Source organism: Danio rerio, chromosome 6 (genome assembly GCF_049306965.1).
Source record: "Danio rerio strain Tuebingen ecotype United States chromosome 6, GRCz12tu, whole genome shotgun sequence".
Classification (NCBI taxonomy): Eukaryota; Metazoa; Chordata; class Actinopteri; order Cypriniformes; family Danionidae; genus Danio; species Danio rerio.
The window spans coordinates 46,392,501-46,413,301 of record NC_133181.1 but is presented as its reverse complement, the minus strand read 5'-3'; the positions used below and the strand labels follow the sequence as shown (position 1 = coordinate 46,413,301).

Here is a 20,801-nt window from a genome sequence, read left to right as displayed (position 1 = left end):
TGTTTGTGTTTTATTTTTAAGTTCAGTTTTATGTTTTCATTTGTCACGATCATTCGAGTTGTCTCTTGTTACCATAGCTACTGTCTCCCTTAAACATAATGTTTAACCTAATTGTTTGCATTACACTCAGAAAACATGATGTCTGCCGTTTGTTCAACCTACTAAATGAGCTGAAACAACTCAGTTCATGGGCTATTTTTTGGGACAACTTAAATGATTTAAGTTCAATCCACTTAAATTTGTTAAAAAAGCTAACTTACAGTGATTCGTTCATGTTGTCCCAACACAAATCAATTATGTGGAATCCAGCATTTTTTACAGTGTATATAGCCCTTTTGTTAACTCACTTTTGTTGGTTGTTGTTTACATCACTTCCAGGATGTCTGAGTGTTCTCCCTGTCCGTGTTTTGTTTACATTTTATTTTGAGTTCAATAACCCCTAAGACTGCAGTTGGATCCTCACATTTGTTTCACTCCTTGCATTACACGTCAGACTTGTCAAAAGTTTAAGTTTAACAGCTATATTAATCCCACCAGGGGCAATTGCATTAGGGTAGTAGCATTTCATAATACAACAAACACATAAAGAGACAGATCACTTACAGACAATATTAAAAAACACAATCCAGCATGCCTTATAATAGCTTCATAAATAGTACAAAAAACATAGGAAAGACCCATGTATTCAAAATGTAAATTTTAAACTTGTTAAAATGTAGTGTTGTAAAGCCTTATTGCCTCTGGAACAAAGGTAAATTTATATCTGTTGAAAGAGCATTTGATGCTTCCTAACCTTAATCTTTTTTATGTGTGTAGGACAATTGGAGAGTAACAAGTATTTGAAAAATTTGAAATTATGATTCATTGATATTTTAGGGCTGCTAAGTGATCCTTAGTTTAAGATGTATTTTAATATGTAATGAAATGACATAATAATCATTTCTAATCCATTAGAAATATAATCAAACGCACTTAAAAATGATTTTGCTGCTTGTTCGAACACGTTTAAAATGAGTTTAAACACAACAATTTTTTTTTTTTTTTGGAATAACTCCATTGTGTTATGTTTAATCAAAAACTTAAAAAAATAGTAAATCCATGGAATCATCTTTGAATTTCTTTTTCAGTGCAGGATAAAAATTTACATAACACTTTTAATCTTTTGATGCTTGGAAACCCCGGTTTTTGACAGCAATAACTTTACCAAATTTTCCACAATTTTTAAACTTTATATTGTATTTTGTATTGTTACCACTGTTTCCCTGTTTATATGTACTGCGTTCTGAATAAACCCTGCAGAAGACGCAATACTCCCGAGGGTGGCGCTCTTTCTCCGTCAAACACGTTCATTTGGGCCCATAAAGATACACCGTCTTTCACAATTACTTGAACTGTGTTGTTCAGTCCTTGATCAAGGACAGCGAGATCTCAGATTAATGCTGCTCACACCGAACAATAACCGGCCTATTGAACCGACCAATGATTATATTTTCTCTCTCCTCATTTCTTTTCTTTTTTTTTTTAAACAAGTGATCAAATTATATATAGGTTCACTTCACACTTTCGATAACTTTCACTGTATTCAGATTTATCTGAGAATGACTCTTGAGATTCTTCTTGAAATTTATTTCTGGGTTAGTATAATGAAAGAGCTATGATTGTGGGCAGGATGTTTTAAAGCAGTTTTAAATATTTCCAAAAATATTATAATATTTAATGCAAAACAGTACAGTATTACGCAAAACGGTATATAGTGCAAAAATACAGTATAATCCAAAATGTATATAGTGCAAAACAGTACAGTATAATGCAAAAAGGTATATAGTGCAAAATAGTACAGTATAACGCAAAACAATATAGAGTGCAAAAATACAGTATAATGCAAAACAGTATACTGTATAGTGCAAAATAGTATAATGCACAATGGAATATAGTGCAACATGTACAGTATAATGCAGAATGGTAAAAAGCGCAAAAATACAGTATAATGCAAAACAGTATATAGTGCAAAACAGTACAGTATAATGTACATCAATATATAGTGCAAAAAGTACAGCATAATATAAAACAGTATATAGTGCAAAAAGTACAGTATAATGCAAAACAGTATATAGTTCAAAAAGTGCAGTATATCGCAAAACAGTATATATTGCAAACAGTACAGTATAACGCAAAACAGTATATATTGCAAACAGTATAGTATTTCGCAAAACAGTATATAGTGCAAACAGTACAGTATTTTGCAAAACAGTATATATTGCAAACAGTACAGTATAACGCAAAACAGTATATATTGCAAACAGTACAGTATTTTGCAAAACAGTATATAGTGCAAACAGTACAGTATAACGCAAAACAGTATATAGTGCAAACAGTACAGTATAACGCAAAACAGTATATAGTGCAAACAGTACAGTATTTTGCAAAACAGTATATATTGCAAACAGTACAGTATAACGCAAAACAGTATATATTGCAAACAGTACAGTATAACGCAAAACAGTATATATTGCAAACAGTACAGTATTTTGCAAAACAGTATATAGTGCAAACAGTACAGTATAACGCAAAACAGTATATAGTGCAAACAGTACAGTATAACGCAAAACAGTATATAGTGCAAACAGTACGGTATAACGTAAAACAGTATATAGTGGTGTATAGTACAAAAATACAGTATAATTCAAAAGGAATATAGTACAAAAATTACAGTATAATGCAAAACAGTACAGAAAGTAGAGTAAATTGCAAAACAGTATATAGTGCAAAAGGTGTGTATGATAAATATGATAAAGTGACAATGTCTTAATAATATACAGAATTAGTATGAGATTACATACGTAACTTACACAAAGCATCACATAACAGCTATAGCTACATTTTATGTGTGTTTAAGCCTACATAAGACACTGCACATAGCTATAAACATGCAAAGTGTGTAGAATCTTGTTTAACAAATTATGTGAATTCAGCTAAATCTAAATCTGATGATTCCTATAAGCACTGAGTAGATAATGATATTTAGACTGTAGTATTAAATCCTACATTCTCTGCACTCCCCATCTTTATGGGTTGTCCTTCTCCTGAACTTTCACCCCCATCTTGTCTCGCTTCATTGGACAATTTCGAGGGAAATCAGACAGAAATTCTGTATGGGCATCATTTCCAAACTACCTAGCAAGCGAATCTGTTATAGAAGTATGTCGTGTGTGGAAAAAAGGCTCCGCTATCTCTATTCTAAGTAAAGGTACCTATCTGTGACTTTTTGACACACTTTTGTTTTGCAGCGCGAAGATCTGCAATGTTGTTTACCCAGCAAGCAGGTGGATGTGACGTCAACGGTCGTAGAACATAAAAAAATAACAACATCCAAATCCGCGATTGTCTCTCTTTTTTTAGTGTGAGTGTGTGTATAAGACGCGATAAAGTGTAACAACATCCAAGTCAGCTCCGTGAAGAAAGGCGGCGTGAAACGGACTCGAAGTGGCAGCGTTGCTCGCAGTACAGTGTTTGCAACTGAAGTTAGTACCGCTGGCGGAGTGATATGTTTGTTGGTTATTTACAGTGTGTTGTATAGCACGCGCGCGTGGTATACAGAATCGCGTGAAGAGTTGAATTTGTTATCTTCAGAAATTTCCGCGTCTCTCGCGTCCCTGTCAAAGCCCGGTAAGTTCACTCTCCTCCAGCATTCTGCAGCATTTTAAGGCAACGTTATAAGGACAGTTTGTCTTTGTTATCTAATTGTTGGCTCACTATTTGTAACGGGCTAATAAGCAAATTAACAAGCAACATTACTGACCGCGTGTGCAATAACTGCTGTCGGAGAGATGGGTTTCATTTGTAGCGTTTGGTTACTTTTTCAGAAGTTAGCTCTGTGGCTAGCAAGTTGTTACGCTGTTGAGTGTTTGTGGAAACAACAACATGTGTTTACAAACGTATGACAGTTGTGGTGTGACGTGACGCGTAGAAGCGATTGTACTGAAATCGCGTTGCGCTCGTTATCGGTGGCGTAAAAGTTTGCGAGCCGAGATTTCTTTCGGTTGAATAGGGGTCTTTTCCCCACGTGTTCCCTCAACCACAAACAAACTTCTGTTGCTGCGACTCTTCGTTTGGAGTTTAATAAAGCATTGTTAGCTCTAATGAAGACTGTTCTGAATACCGCAACACTTTAATTGTCATTGTATTAAAAAAGTTAAGCGCGGTCTATCATCCGGTTGGGCTCTGGAGTTGGGCGTAGAAGCTTTTAGAATTAAAGTTACTTCAGGCTGTGTTTCAAAACCTAGCGAGTTGCCCTAACTAGACAGAAGTGCTGAGCATCATATGGGTATCAAAAGCGCCTGTCAGTTTCAAACAAATGCTGGCTTGAGACTCATTTTCATGGGTTGAGACACAGCCGAGGTGTAGTTCGAGCAAATCTGGTTTTCAACAAGACTATGTTGTAACAAGTGTCAGTAATGATACTTTTTCGACGAGGAAGACCATAACCGGTGAATAAATGTTAACTTAATAAAAGTCTAGCAAAAGTTAGAAAACATCGAGGAACAAACTTAACTGCATGTTGTTGTGTGGCACTTCAACGCAGCATTAAAGTTACACTTCTCTATTGAATGAAATGTCATGTTTTATCAATTTACTCATGTTTATAGTTAGCCCACATACATGTACAGGCATACACATATTCAATTTAAATAGAAAAAGTAGTCAAATGCAATTTAATAAATAAATTGAATGTAGTATTATTTATTTAATAATATACTACTTATTTATTATTTCGTGTTGGTGATTGTAACAGACCAAATAGGGAGGATATCACATAAATGCTATTTATTTTTCATGCTTTAAAGTGTTATGCTTTAATACGTTCTGCATAGAAGTATAAATGTAAATCATTTAATGTACTTTTTTAATTTTAGTATTTTATTATACATGGAAATGAATAAATCTTTTGTGTTTGTGCATTTGTGTTATGGTTGTAATAAAAATGAAATATACTAAAACTGCTTATTAATTGTATTTATTCTTATTAGCATTAATGAATTCATTTTTTTAAAAAGTGGTAGGAAAAAGCTTTTTGAAGTCACATATGTGTGTGCGTGTGTGTGTCTGTGTGCTTATTAATATGGCTGTAATAAAAAAGTTTATAAACAAAGTTCCACTTATTAATTATAATATTTACCATTATATTTATTATAATATTTATTTAATAGTAATATTTATCGCCTTACCCTCACTGATTATAAAAGATTTCATCTTTCTTTTTATTTTACACTTTAAAATAGGAAGCAGTAGCAGCTTTAACAGCTAGTGTTGGTAAGGCTCAGGTCTTTGGATTAGTCATTGTCTGAGGGAAGGAGAAGACAAAAAAGAGAGATGCTTTTTTTGTCGGAGAAGTAAAGTAAACAGCCTCCAACAAGCGAACCTTGACAACCCAGATTAAGGAAAACACTGGAGATCAAACAGTGCTGCTGCTGGGCCGTTGTCATGAGCTGCCTGAGAGGGAGAGACAAAGACAGAGGGGGAGAGAGAGAGAGAGACTGTTTGAACAGCCATTGGAGTTTGTGTGCTCACTTATGCAGAAATGGACCTCTGCAAACGCAGACTGACCTGGGATTAAAAGCACTGGCTGAACTTTTCTTTGCAACTTTTTTGGCCTTGGTGCTCAATGGCACCCATTTTACCTATTTTCTAATATGAAGAGGATGCACTAATGTTCAAAGAAAATACAAATCTTCTACCTTTTTTTTATTTTTTAAATAAAATATATATACAGCACCAGTCAAAGGTTTGGGGTCACTAGGATTTCAAAAAGTTTTAAAATAAGCTTCTTCTCCTCACCAAGGCTGCATTTATTTCATGAAATATACAGCACAAATTGTAAAATTGTGAAAAGTTATTGCACCATAAAATAACTGTTCAAAAGTAGTTTAGAATTTAATTGAATCATTTATTTCAGTGATTTTAAAGATGCATTGTCAGCTTCATTACTCTTCAGAGTCACATGATCCTTCAGAAATCACTCTAATATAAATAATAATAATTATTATTACTATTATTAATATTATTATAGCGTTATAATTTAATTTAAAACTACTTATAAGAAGAAAGAATTATTTAAAATAAAAAGTATATATAATGTTTTTTTAAATAAATGCTGCATGACAAATAAACTTACGGTAAATGTTGTGTGTCTGAAACGAACTGAAACAAGACCATTCCTAAAAAGTTAGCAATTTATTATTATTTAGTTGAATCCACTTAAATCTGTAAAAATTAAAATAGTTAACTTAATAACTATTTGTTGGGACAACACAATAATAGTTGGTTGTATGACTTATTGGTGAGTAGTGGATGATGTTTGCTAGCATATTTTGTCTGGAATTGGACATTTGCAATGTAGTGAATATTTTAAGTAAAGAGGAAGACTTGTCAGAGTTTAATGTCACCAAGAGTAAATGTTTTACAAGACAATTCAAATTAGGGCTCCATGAAATTGGAAAAATTACACATTGGGATATTATTCTATGATGTACTGTATATTGTGAATCATTCATTCATTTTCTCTTTGGCTTAGTCCCTCTATTAATCGGGGGTTGCCACAGCGGAATGAACCGCCATATATTGTGATATGAATACAATTTCTCTAGATGAGTTGGAAAAACTGGAAAGAATTTATAATTTGAGATTGATTGGGATGATTCATAGGGGGTGCATAACATATAACAAACAATCTACAAGCATAGATAAATTCAATAAAAAAAAAATGCTAATTAAATAAACAGCATTTCTGTTGAGTCAAAATGTATTGAAGTATACAGTAATTGAATAATTAAATGTAAAATAATACTGCATCCTCTTAGTTTCATTACGATTAAATAAAATGAATCGTTAATCCTTTTTTTAAAGTTACAAACTGTACATTTACTTATGCCTGAATGCTTTTAAAACCCTCACAGTCACAGGCCACAGAAAACACTTGCGAAATGATAAATTATAAACCAGACTCAACATTGCGTATGCCCGCGATGTGACTATTGCGAATGATCACATTGCTGTATTGATGCTGGAACGATATATTGTGCAGCCCAAATTCAAATGTAATGTATTTGATTTAATTGATTCAGAAAAAATAAACTAAGATGGAATAAGATGACTTAAATTTATGGAAATATGTGTGTAGTTAAATTAAGTTACAGCAAATAGGTATTTTTTTGAGTGCATGATATATTGCTTTTAAAATAAATAAATAAATAAACAAATAAAAGTAATTAAAAGTGTACTAAAAATAGATCTGTGTAAAATGTGCCTCTGTCATTACATTACAGTAAAAGCTTGCACATTCTAGCTCGTATTTTCAGATTTACTTGCAATCAAGCAAAAGAGCACGATGACTCAGATGTGTGCGGTGGTTTTGGGACAGAAAGGTGATTAACATGTTACTTCACTGAGGTAAAGTGCACTTAAGTGAACTGTAATCTGAGAATCGTCGAGGTTAAAGACAGAGTGGCGAATAATGTGTGAAGTTTCAGAACGTAGGATAGAGATTGCTGCGTCCTGTTTCTTGCTGTGTGTTCGGGCAGCTGTTGTCCCTCTTTAGCGTGTGGCTTGCTGGGCTGTCTGGCTGGAAAGGCCGACTGTTGGCCAGACGCTGGACTGCTGATGGGGAGGAGGAGGATGCAGACAAGCTCTTGTTTCGATGGCAACTCTGGACACTGTCAGTGTGCGCTAGTATAGAGTTTAGAGTTAATTATAGCTTGTTGTTATCGCCTCAAAGTCTCACAGAGGAATCCAAGCACTTTTTCATTTTCATACTAGATGGCAAATTATAGAAGTAGGAGGCATGCTGTCACTTTTTACTTTTAAATGCGTCACTCAGAGAATTTAGATATCAGATGAATAAAAAATGACCAATTTATCTTTCTAAATAGATGTAGAGTGATTTTAAAGCACACATGCACACCTATATATGGTAATTTGTGGAATAAAAATGAATGTTTTCTATTTTAATATATTTAAGAAAGCTTAATTGTTTTTGTTGGCAAAGCTGATTTTTATTTTGCATCATTACGGTTCACTATCACAGTAAATTAAGTTAATCCTTCCGGAATATAAGTATAATTAAGCTATTAATGTCTTTAATTTTTCTCCATTCTGTTTTAGTAAATAAATACATTACAGAAATTAAAATTTTGTTTATTTATTTATTTGCAATATCGTTTTACACCATCAGTCAAAGTTTGGACATTTTTCTTTGCTAGTTTATCAGTTTGTACATCACCAGTCAAAAGTTAGAATTCATTTGGTTGATTGATTGATTGATTCATACATTTATTCATTCCTCATCCATTCATTCATATCGTTCTTTTTAAAAAAAAAAATCTAATCTGATAATCTAATTTCAAGCTTTTAAGGATGAGCCTTTATATTAAATCTGGGTAACTTGATTGTCCAAACTTTTGTCTGGTAGCGTGCTATATTTATATTCATAAAAATGTAGCAAAATTGAATGAAAACAGTTTGAATTTATGCATAATTTTTAGTGATCAAGATGCTCTGTACATTAAAAAAAAGTTTTTTTTTTTTTTTTTTAACCCTTGAAATAGTTGGTTTATAGTCACCCTGGCTGTTCTTTTATTGGATTGTAAATCCAAACGGATTGGATTAGAGGCTGGATTAAATGTTGAAATGGTGTGATGCTCACAAGTCCCTTTATGCCAGCTGTGAAGTTGACAGCTGAGCCGGGATCAGCTCGCTGGATCAGTTTCCCAGTGATCCAGCCCTGAAGAGCAGCAGCCAATGCCTGCATTTCTGAATTTTACAGACAATCCTGAAGCTGCAGGAGGCTGCTCTTTCCAGGAATTTGAATCACTGCATTTGTTGTCAATTATGTAGAGCATAATGTGCAATAATTCTTTACAACCTCTCTTTTTCTGTGATATTGATATCTGAGTTCAAAAGGAAACAGCCGAAAAAGCTACTTTATGCAGGAAATGCATATGGTAGATTTATTTTCTTGTGTGATTCCTCATCTGCTTTAATTTGCAAGAGGTAGGGCTCAACAGAGAGTTTGATTTAAATTTTTTAGGTAGATTCTTTTTCAAATCCTTTTTTCTAAAATATAAGTTTTCTTGCTTCATTTATCATAATTATTTATATTTAAGTTTAGTTTTTCACTTATAAACTAATAAAATATATGAATTAACAAATTGTCATCCACATAAGCCATGCATAATTAAAGAAGCCACAAAGCCATGTGTTTTAATCTGTTTAAATCAATGGTTGTAGGCATCTTTGGCTTACATCATTGTTTTTTTACAGAGTCAGTTCAGGATTTACTCATCCCAACCTCTGTAGTTCTCCAATTAGAGCAGTGTTTCTTCATCAAATAACAGATGATAAATGTATAAACATGGCTGGATGCCTCATCATGAGGGCTTTAGTACATTCACATTGCTCTTGACTTTGCTATGATCTCAGATCCATATTTCACCCTGACAAAACAATTTTCATGGAAATGTGTTGCCCTTCCATCATCTGCTAAAGCTCAACAATAAGGATATATGTTTTTTATCAGGCCAGTAGTTCAGTTCTTCACTTGTCCTGCAAACATTTTCACTGGATCCACAGCAAACATAATGAATGTCTACTATATAGGTTAAAGAATACAGAGGGAGATATATGTGGTTGGTGGTGTGACCCTGAATTTGAATCAAATGAATGAAAAAATTCAAAACGAACCCAAAGACAATAATTTTACTTGGCATTTAGAAGAAATGTTGGAAGAAATCAGATTTTTAGTGAATAAAAAATTACCATTTACTCAAACCCAAACCTAAAAAAACAGCAAAATTATTTATATATTTTAATTTATGTATATTTAAAATTATTATCTTTGCTCTTAATAGACTTACCAACTTATAAGAGTTGCATCTTAAGGACATTGTGTTGAAAGTATTCCTTAAAATGTATTGTTAAAAAGAGAAGTTAGAGAAGTGGCCAATATTGTTGACTGTTAATTAACATGTGTTTTGTCTCTGCTTACGTGTTTGTAAAAGGGACACCGTTTAAGTGCCCTCCAAGGGAATAGAGTTTTTCCTCCCTCTCAATAGCAGCGTGCTCTCAATTAGAGTATGTTTAATCAGGAAAACGGCTCGAGTACTAATTACCTTATCATAGCATGCATGTTAATTAGTTTTTGCAAGAAGGTTTCTTGTTTTTTTTTTTTTTTTTCAATTGAATGTTCAAATGAATTCAAAGGAGGAATAACCGATGGAAGTTTTCTTTGATCTTCTGTTTACATCTGTATGTGTGTTTATACCAAAATGTGGCCTATTTGCTGGTTTGAACTTCGAAGCAATTCGGGTGGTCTTAATTGACGTGTTGTTGCTTGTTTATTTGATATATGTAAGGCCTTATTGGACGGATCATTATAAAAGCACGGTAATTATCTTAAACGCTTAACTCGGCAGCAATCCTGCCTCGTTCACATGAAAGTGGGCACGTACAGCCTTTTTTGCTCACCGCTTTAAGAAACCGACTAAAAGTGAATCAGTTTGAGTCATTGTCACCTCACCTCAAGATGCTGTTTGAAAGAAGATCCTCGTAGATTTTTTATTAACCCTGTCATGATTTTTGTGTTGTGTACTTGCTGTTATAATTATGAAATTCCATGAGAACATTGTTTCAGGTTTAGAAATTGCCAGACAAAAATTAAAGCGTTGTCTTTTTACAAATGCGTAATACTGAGGCAAACAGGTGGTGATATCCAAGCCTCTAAAAACTGTTCTAACAATAAAGCACCATTTGTTGGTTCTTTGTTTTCCTAGTGCAAGTGTTGAGAAAGAAGCCTGAGAAATGTACTTGGGGATTACTGGATATTTCTCTAAAAGCATTTTGATGTTATGAATGAGCATAATGTACGATCTTCTGAAGCGTGGATTGATCAATTGGCCAATGCCGAGTGAACTTCAAAGCTGGATATTGAGAGAATCAATCTTTTGATTTAATATCATAGAGCAGCGTGATGGGAATTTTGAGTGCATTTCTGTGAACTCGATATGCAATTGTTTACAGTGATTGAATGGATACTTTCAGGAGGGTTTATCACTTAGTTTATTGGTTATAGTACTCTTTTTTTTTGTTTTCTATGATTTAGTGTAATTGTTAGAACAAATTAATCTTTGATTAACGAGAAATGGATGAACCGACTTTAGATTGAAGAGGCTTTTTCATTTGTTATTTGAATAATAGGAAAGTCTTGATAATTCATATTCATAAGTCATGCAACACTGATTGATAATGAATATATATGTGTTTTTAGATACCTCAACGAGACCAAAGGAATTTAATTGTAGAGTCTACAATCATCTGTTCCGTCACCTCTTGAAACAGTAAGAAACTCTATACTTTTTTGTGACATGGTCAAAAAAAATAGTGACCACTTGCATTATTTTAAATGATTGTTTCAATATATGTATTTTTAAATGGTTTAGTCACCATTTATATATCAAACTATATTTACCTGTAATTTGAGTTTATCATCTGTAATTTATATTATTGCATGTAAGGTGTATTAGCAATAGAAGCCCTATAATTTCTGAGATACAAAAAAAAAATGTAATCCCAGAATTCTTAAAAACAGAATTAGTTCAAATTAAAGCTGCGTGATATTGGTAAAATTTAACATTTTGATATTTTTTTCCTGCAATATATGTTGCGATATACTGTGTCCATACCATACAATTTCTTTCCAAATGGGGCTATTCAATCATTTGGTGAAACAATTCTCTTTGTTAACATTTTTAACCATTAACTATGAGTTTTGCTTTCATAAACTTCTAATTTAATCCTTATTAATAAGAATTATGGTAGTTTAGATATTTGGTTAGGGATGTAGAATAAACTCTTGCAGATTATGTACTTTATAAGTAAGAAGCCAATATCTCAACATGCATGCTAATACAAAACTAGGTAATAGTGAGTGTTGGTATATACAATAAAGCAAGGATACAAGTGAAACAGTGTATGATTTATGGTAATCTAAATGTAAAAATGACTCTCAAAGTCTTTACTCTATAAATAATTTTTATTACAAGTATTCTATATTAAACTTCCAATTGAATGTATTGTGCCTGAGCACCTCTCCTAAGTCTTAAAAACATACAAATTACAACATTTCACTTCATTATAGTTAAACTCTGCAGTGACTTAAATTTTGTGTTCTGAAGTGTGTCTCTTGGGCAGCTATAATCCCAACGTATCTATACAATGTGATGATAGCGGATGCTCACATTATGATATAGATGCTGAATTGATATATTGTGCAGCCCTAATGCACTTATTAAACTATGTTTTACATTTATTGTCATATTGTTATATTATGAATGTTATGTATACACAGACAATTCACAACCACCTGTCATACTGATGTTTTATTTTAAGAAATCAACAATAATTTATCAGAAGGTTCATTTGCACTTGCAGTTTTCTCCCTGTGTTCATCACCCAATCGGCCAGCAATTTTCAGTCAGGACAATGAGCCTCCTGTAACCAAGCAAATGAGCAAAGCAGTTCCTTAAAGATGAAAACATTGAAATAATTAAAAGGGAAGACCAGAGTCCTGATGTAAACCTGATTGAAAATTTCCAGCACCTATTCCTTAATTCTAAACAATGAAGATTACATTATTTTTAAAAACAAAATGAAATGGTACTGTGCTAATGTTAATAAGTTTTTGACTGAAAAAGAATGTGATGGACAATTCACAACCACCTGTCATATTAATAGTTTAATTTTAAGAAATCAACAGTAAGTTATTACTATGGTGCAATGAAATGCACTACAGAAAGTATTACTATTGCTAATAATCATTTAGTTTAAGCATTTATTACACAACTGGTCTGCGTGTTTGAACTTTTTACATCGAGTTTCCTAACAATTATAATATTAATGAATTCTTAATGAGGATAAAAAAGATCTTAAAAATAAATAATAGAAAAGGTGACTTGTAAGTACAGTATGTAATGCAGGAATATGTTCACTGAAAAAAATATATATATTGGTAAAATAATTAATTTCCAAGGGCCTGACATTATGTGAGCAGTAAGCCACTATGTTCAGTTAAAACCCCATTTTACTTTAGCCACCAAAATATTGCAATAAAAGTAATCAAAACAAACAGCAAAGACTTAAATAAGGAAGTAGCAAAAAACTCAATGGTCAAAGTAACATTGAAAGCATAGCCATTCTGTAGTTTGCATTTTCTTCCTCTCCTGTTATTTACATCCTGAATTTAGATGCTCCAAACCCAAGACATTATTAGAACATGTTTGCTTGGCTTAAAATGCATTGGTTTTCATAATCACAGCATTCATCACCTGTTCATCACTAACATAGCGCTGGTCTAGAAGAAGTCGGTATAAATACACCGCAATTGTATATATGCTTACAGAGACGCGTTTTCGCATGGTTAAACTTCACAGAGCTGTCCTTTATCAGTGCGTCTGACAGTCTTGCCGTGTGTCACATACACCGCACAATTTGGATGACAGTGGTAACTGGCACTCGAATAACCAAATTATTTAGTCATGGGTTTTAAATGGGCTCGATGGCAAATGGATGTCAAGTAAATGATGCAATTTATTCCCCCTTTCCTCCTCCTCGCCAGGCGGGCTGCCACGGGACTTCTGCCAGCCTTAAATAAGTGTTACCCAGATGGCACTCGCATGACGCCCACTTGGTTACAGAATTGTTCCGTGGGAATAACTCGGCTTGCCACAACAAGCAATAGGTCAATTGAGCAGCGAGTGCCTGTTGCTTGACCCGTTTTGCATATGCAAATCTGCTAATGTTGTGTCATTTCAGTAAATTCCAGAGGAAGGCAGGCTCTCGGGGCTTCCTAAATGAATTGGAAAGGAGCCCAGTTAATGAGGGCAGAGGGGAGAGAGGTAAAAAGAGGAGATGCTCACTTCCTTTTGAGAGTGCATCACTTCCAAGCGTCTTGGCTTCACGTGAGCTGTGGTAAAGTGAAATGTTTGGAGTTGGGCTCTCATGGTAATGGGATAGTCCAGGAGACTGTTGGATAAGTGATTTTTCACCCCTCTCTCTCGCCTTTGAAGACTTTTTGAACAAATTTCTATTTTTAGAAGGTGTGGAAGACAATGCTGTGGTGTTTTCTCTCTTCTCACTCCCTCAAGCTCTCTGCATCCCCTTTCGATATCTATTTATTCCTTGTTTTTTTTTTCTTTTCCACTCTCTGCTTTGTGTCTATCCTTTTCTCACTTTCACCTTCCAACCTAACCTCTTTTATTTTCTGCCACACTTTTACACTTCATTGCATGTAGATGGGTCTCACTGTGGCTGTGTCTAAGGTTTTTTTTGTTTGTTTGTTTTTCTGTCCTTTACAATTGTTGCTTTTCAGGTTGTGCAAAATTGGTAGCAGCCACTGGTAAACTGTATTGGTAAAAGTCACAGATTTTTTGCATAATATAGAGTAGAAATCAGAACAACCTATGAGTGGTCTAAAGCAGTGGTCCCAAACTCCTGGGCCACAGACTGGTACCAGTCCATGGATCAATTGGTATTGGGCTGCAAAAGAAATCATTAATTATTTTGGTTTTATTTATTATCTGAGTCTAGGGCTGCATGATAACAGAAAAAATTATAATCATGATCATTTTGCTCAAAATGTTAATCATGATTAATAATGACGATTATTCCTTCTTTGTGTGTATATACATAGTTGAAATCAGAATTATTATTGTATTTTTTTTTCTTTTTTAAATATTTCCCAAATGATGTTTAACAGAGCAAGGACATTTTTACATTATGTCTGATAATTTTTTTTTTCTTCTGGAGAAAGTCTTATTTGTTTTATTTCAACTAGAATAAAAGCAGCTTTATTTTTTTTAAAGCTATTAAAAAAAAATCTATCTATCTATCTATCTATCTATCTATCTATCTATCTATCTATCTATCTATCTATCTATCTATCTATCTATCTATCTATCTATCTATCTATCTATCTATCTATCTATCTATCTATCTATCTATCTATCTATCTATCTATCTATCTATCTATATATATATTAGCCCTTTTAAACTATATATTTTTTATAGTCTACAGAACAAACCACTGTTATACAATAACTTGCCTAGTCAACCTAATTAACCTAGATAATTAATCAATATTAAACTTCAAAGCCAATTATATAAAAAAAACACATGTAATAAAACTGGGTGGGATTAGATACTAATAATCCGATACTTCTTAAATAATTTAAACTTTGATTTCTCTTGTCTAATTTCTGCATGCACTTTTTTTTTCACTCGCTATACCGCCAAGAACTTTGTCACTGGATAACACCTTCAATAATAATCTAGACATTTGTTTAGCGATGGACCGCAAGATTACTACGTCATTCATGCTCAAAAAATACAACAACATGATACAACAATATGCTCAAAAAATCTCTACATGTGATGAAGAACGATGACAAAGCTAAGTGTAATTATTGTAATAAACTAATAAGTTCTAAAGCAGAGTGTCACGTCCAACATGACAAAGCATCTGCGGTTGGCTTACATAGGCCTTACTTTACGAATATCAAATTAAAACAATGGCTTGTATTGTGCATCCCGTAGGTGCAACCACAATAGTTGTGCAGTTTAGTTTAACTTTATGTTCGGTGTTAGTTTTTATTTAAATACCTTGAGGTAAAACGGCGCATTCTCTCATTTATAAACAGTGGGACGCGCTGCTAAAGCATGCAGGAGAGATGGCTTTACACTCCGTCATTCATAATCTTAGCTTTTGTATTGGAGTTGAAAGAATATATAAAGTAGAATGTTCTTTTAACAGTCCAGACATGTTTAATCTTTTTCTTTTGCAAAATTCCTGTCATTTCTCTTCTGCAAATTATATATTTTTTAATCTTGTTGATTCTTTTAAAGCCAAAAGCAGTGCCCGTGAATTTGTGTTTTTCTACAAGATACACCTTTGTGAATGTTTTATTTTATGTGTATAGTCTTTAATGTGAGAGCATGAGAGCGATGCATGTGCTGGATGATTGCTTTTTTTTTTTTTTTTTTTTTTTTTTTTGCATGTGTGTGATCAATTCCTGATCCTTTGCATAAAGTTTTAAATGTAAAGACAGGTAATTTAATTACTTTTAATGTGCTAAAATATTTTTTAAACAAATGTTATTTAAAAAAAGCGTACATGTTAAAACTGTAAAACAGAATAAATTGCATGGTCTAATCAGAAATAAATGAAATTTGTTATCCATTTCATTATTAAATGCATAAAATATGCTAGTCTTTTCATAAATTAAGCGTAATTGATCTGAAACTTTTAACTACATTTTATTTTCTTGTAAATAATAAAAGTTGCATCAAATTGATGAAAGCGAACCTCAATACCTGCATAAACAAGGACACAATGACTTTTTTTTATTGAAACAGTTGTATCTTTTGTCTGCATAATTGGCAAACGCATCAGAAAAAAAAATGCTGAATCTGCGAACATTTGGTCAACTTATAAAACAAACGTTGTCTGGTTTAGTGATGTTAGTAATGGATAGAGAAATACAAAGCAGAATTCTCCTGAGCTCAGAAACCTAATGATGACAGCCACTTTGTGGTGGCTTTTAAGTTGGTTAATGAGGTTTTTTTGTGTTACCTTGTGAAGTTACGACTAGCCATGAGCAAAGTCTACCTGATCAACATTTGCATTCCTTGAAAAACGCAGTCACATCATGCTTGTCATGTGGTACAATCTGTAAATTCCACCCATTAAAATAAGGGCTTGGTCATTAGACTGTAAAATCGCGACGATATTTAATTTTGGATTGTTGGCCACAAATACCGTTATCGTGATAATAATACGATCAATGGTGCAGCCCTATCTGAGTCTGAACAATGTTTTATTTTAAAAAGTTTTATTTTGAAAAATGACTATTCTCTCGCAGGCAGCATCCGTTCACATATTCCGTCTTTTCTGCATTCAAGCATTCCAAAGGAGAACGCATGACTTACTTGCACATATTAAGAGTGACGCGCAAGCTGCACCCAGTTGAAAACATCTTAACTTTTCAGAACGTTGCGAGCCAAGACCTGACCGGTCAGCTTCATACTTTGTTTATAATATACACATTCCGTAGACTAATTATCTTAGACACACACAGAACACCCGAACACAGAATTGCTTTTTAGTTTTCTCCATAAATAAAACTTGTATCAGAGTTGCTGCAATGTTTAGTCAGCTTGTCATCCACTGAGAAAAATGGTTGATGGTCACCTAGCAATCTATCTACACCCACATGCTCCCGGGCTGTGGTAATTTTTAAGCGTTGACTGGTAAACAATGGTAAAAAGGTCATATGAAGGCCAAAGGGATGAGACTTTCAGCCGTAGTAAGAGAAATTGGTCATTCCAGTAAATATTCTAGAATGCTACATCTTTACAATGTCTCTAACTCATTTAAGTCCCCCCAAAAGACCGGTCATACTTGAAGGACAAACGCATGTGAGGATAAATACATTACTGATAGGATAATGCAGAGATTCCCAGTGAGCAATTGACTAGTCCAAATTTCACTTCTGTGATGAAAATTGTATTTGATTTATTTAAGTCTGTTGAAAAACACAATGTACATCATCAAACTGGGGAAAGATTAAAGCATGTCCAGAAGTCACTGAAATGTATAGAAGAAAGTGTGATGGTTTGGCTAGTGTTTCTGAAGTAGAAGTTGAGTCTTTTATACAGTTATATGACAGAGTGAATGGAAATGTTTATCAGAAGCTCATTTTGCAACATGTTGTTTTTTCCCTGTGTTCATCACCCAATCTGACAGCAAATTTCAGCCAGGACAGCGAGCCCCCTGTAACCCAGCAATGACTAAAGCAGTTTCTTCAAGATAAAAACATTGAAATTATGAAAAGGGCATTTCAGAGTCCTGATGTAAACCTAATTGAAAATCTCCTGCACTCATGCCTTTATTCTAAACCATGAAGATGACATTATTACTAAAAACAAAATGAAGCAGTACTGTGCTAATGTTGATAATGTCTTGACTGGAAAAGAGAACGATAGATAAAGTCAGAACATTTGCTCTGCGACTTAAGAAATCTCTTATGATTCTTAAAATTGGTCTCAACAGCAAAATCGTGGCAGAACTCATACAGTGTGCGCCCCGGCTTAAGTGAACTGTGTCCTCTGCATCTCTCTAGCGTTCTACAGCTGCAATCGATGCTGCCCAGGCCAACAGCAGGAGCAGGACAATGTGGAGATAATTTTCTGCTGCCAAGACTTAAGTAAACAAGCCAACAATCCATTGCCCTGAAACCTTCACTATACAGGCTCAGCTTACACCAACCCAAAGACCTTTTTTTCATTTAGCTTGTTTTTTACTAAACTTACACACACCCTGAAAGAAGCTGCCCCCCCCCCATACACTCAAACACACACACACACACACACACACACACACACACACACACACACACACACACACACACACACACACACACACACACACACACACAAGTGGCAACCTGTTGTGTTTGGTAGTAACAAACAATTTGTTTTGGTTGCATAGAAATCTCCTACTTACTGAGGTTGTGTACAGTTAAATTGAGATGTTTAACTTATTTAATGCTGGTTTAAAGATACTTAATGATCCTACATTAGCTGTACATTCTTACGATGAGAAGAAAACACACTTTCATTTTCTCAGAATATACATTTAGCATGACCTAATTTCACAGTTTTTCTAATTTCCCTAAGTCCAATGATGAATCACTTGAAAACTAGTTGATCAACACAAACCTCCAGTGCAAGCATAGCTGCTTAATTCATCCACATTAGCATTAACAAGAGTTTGCTCATTAAGGCTGGATATTCATAAGTGCCTGTGGCAACATTTCAGCCAAACAAAAACCTCTACAAATCCAACTAAAGTGTCAATTCAAAAATGCAGATGTTGATTATAGACTGCTAATGAAAACTATAAGTGGGCATTATTCAAATTTGTTATGTATCTTCATAGACCAGTTACAGAAAAGGAATTAAATTGAAAGTGACTTATTTTAGGAATTCAGAATCGGCCTTTTCTTTTAGGAAAAATTATTTGTTATGCACTTTTTTTTCTTTTTCTTTACAAACTCTTTTACTTCCCAAATTAGCTGCACACTGCATGATCGATGATCCAGTATACAAAAAAAAAAAAACATTCATTGAATTTGAACACCAGACAGAATGTAATCTTTCAGTTTGGAAATGAATAGATAAGTATTTGTCATTTTATAGTATATATTTAATAAGAAGCTACCAGAATGGAAGATCAATTGATTTTTAATTCTGAATTAAATGTGTTGATAATATTTTCAAAAGTTGACATTTTTCTGGGTGGCATGGTGGCTTAGTGGTTAGCACTGTTGCCTGACTTGCCTCACAGCAAGAAGGTCGGTAGTTCGAGTCTGGACCAGTTTGCATTTCTGTGTGAAGTTTGCATGTTCTCCTCGTGTTCGCGTGGGTTTCCCTGGGTGCTCCAGTTTCCTCCACAGTCCAAAGACATGTACAATAAGTGAATTGGGTAAGCTAAATTTTCCATAGTGTATGTGTGAATGAGTGTGTATGGGTGTTTTTCCAAAACTGGGTTGCGGTTGGAAGGGCATCCGCTGCGTAAAACAAATGCTGGAATAGTTGGCGGTTCATTCTGCAACCTCTGAAATAGAGACTAAGCTGAAGGAAAATGAATGAATAAATGAAATTCATGTTATTGTGTGTGTACCTTGCAATTAATACAATTTATTTTATGAATTAAATGCAAATTTTCTAGGTTTAAATATAACAAGCCATCTTGTTTAAACATACTTTTTTGAAAGTATCTAGAATTTCTTGAATTTTCTTTTCGAAAAGTTTTTTTTGGCCCTTCAAAACATTGGTCAGTTTTTTAAAATTAGGCTTGGAGTCCCCAAAAAACTATTGTATTCGAAAGTGATCAGCAAATCTGTGAAAAAACAAAAAAATTTTTTAAACATACTGCGGTGGAGAGAGGTTTGAATCCATCCCTTTGCGTAAAATTTGGCAAGTGCTCCTTTGTACTGTATGCTGCCAGTGTGTAAAAGTCAAGCCAATTGTGTGTTTTTTTTATTTTTATTCAGGCAGTAAAAATGATTGTTTTAGCACCTTACAAATAACAGCAATAATTGGATGTGCATATTACCTCAATCATCAAATTGTAAATGCTGCAGATTCTGATTTGGAATTTAATTATATCGCAGCTTGTAATCGACTATAAACCCAAACAAAACAATCAAAACAGATAATAACAGGCTCAGCATGATAAAGGAAACAATCTTCTAAACTGAGATAAAGCATCTCACAGATTTCTCCGGCAACCCCCTCACCTTGTATTTGCTCTTGTGTGATCTCTCTGAAAGCATCAAAGGATGCGAGCTCTCTCTAATGTTTCTCTTCCTCCTGCCCAGAGAATAACCCTCGATCACACTGCCAGCATTCTTTTTTTAAAAGCGCAAAGAAAGATGAATTTGGGCTATAAAGGCGCGTATCACAAGAGCTTTTTATCCTAAATGGTCCTTAGAATTGTTATCTATAGGGATGGCGCATTCCCAGCACTGTCGTGTTCAATCAAGTGTCCACTTAGCCGCGGCCAGGAGTAATTGTCCCCAAGTGGGCCACACACTGACCTGTTAATGTCTGTGTTGACCCTCTAACCTTGTCAGCACGTCTAAGAGAAGAGCTCTAAATCATCCCCATCTCCTCCGGCTCTTTCCATGCTGCCG

At 34.0% G+C, this 20,801-nt stretch overlaps 1 protein-coding gene across 34 annotated transcripts in view; it reads left to right on the top strand.

Annotated features, from left to right (window-relative positions):
* The first annotated feature begins 3,158 nt into the window (after positions 1-3,158).
* The window catches only part of foxp1b (forkhead box P1b), a 291,166-nt gene continuing 273,523 nt past the window's right edge, over positions 3,159-20,801 (top strand). For 17 of the 34 annotated variants that reach the window (XR_012407405.1, XR_012407404.1, XM_073953190.1 and 14 more), the window contains exons 1-2: positions 3,551-3,666; positions 11,318-11,387. The gene's annotated coding sequence lies outside the window, so the exon portion shown is untranslated. 34 annotated transcript variants of the gene reach the window in all.